We start from the raw sequence: 846 nt of genomic DNA, 5'->3' as shown, positions 1-846 counted from the left end.
CACACATATATGTACATACTTACATCTACATGTGTATATATATGCATATCAGGGTACAGCACGTTAGAATAATGAACTACGGACAACGGAACGAACACATAGGAAAACGGAAAGCCACTTGGAATATTCTTTCATCAGCTGCTTCTATTCTAACCCGACGTTTCGAAGATAAGGCAGTTATATATACATATATATATACACACACACATATATATAGACGTTCACATACGTATATACAAAATCGCATATATATGTGTGTTCACGTGTGTATGCACTCGTATATATATATCTCTTTGTCTGCACGTGTATATGTATGTATTTGGAAGCGTATACAAGCGTAGCTGCACACACACAAACGTATGTACAGATTGTGTGTGCGTGCGTGTGTGTGTGTACATACATACAAACATATGTGCGTACATATGTACATACATGCTCATATATATATGTATACATATATGTATACGAAACACACGCACATGTACATATAATCCGGCGTCTAAAACCATTATCTGCTTAAACTAGATGGAAAAGGAAAGCGTTGGCATAAAATTAGAGATGTGCGTATATACATATCTATATTTGTGTGTGCGTATATTGTTTTGAAAGTTTGGCCCAAGGAGAGCAATTGTGAGGAGGTGGTAAGTCGATAACATCGGCGTAACTGCTCAACAGGTATTTATTTTAACGACCCAGTAAAAGGATTAGGAGGTAAAGTGAATATCGGCGGAATTCGAACGCAAAGACGGAAGAAGGGCTGTGAAGTATTTCAGCTGGGCTGCTAACGTCTCCGCCAGCTCGCTTCCTTCGTATACGAACATTGTATATTAATACAAGTATAAACAC

Source organism: Octopus bimaculoides, chromosome 1, assembly GCF_001194135.2.
Source record: "Octopus bimaculoides isolate UCB-OBI-ISO-001 chromosome 1, ASM119413v2, whole genome shotgun sequence".
Lineage (NCBI taxonomy): Eukaryota > Metazoa > Mollusca > Cephalopoda > Octopoda > Octopodidae > Octopus > Octopus bimaculoides.
Note: the sequence above shows the minus strand (reverse complement) of the source record.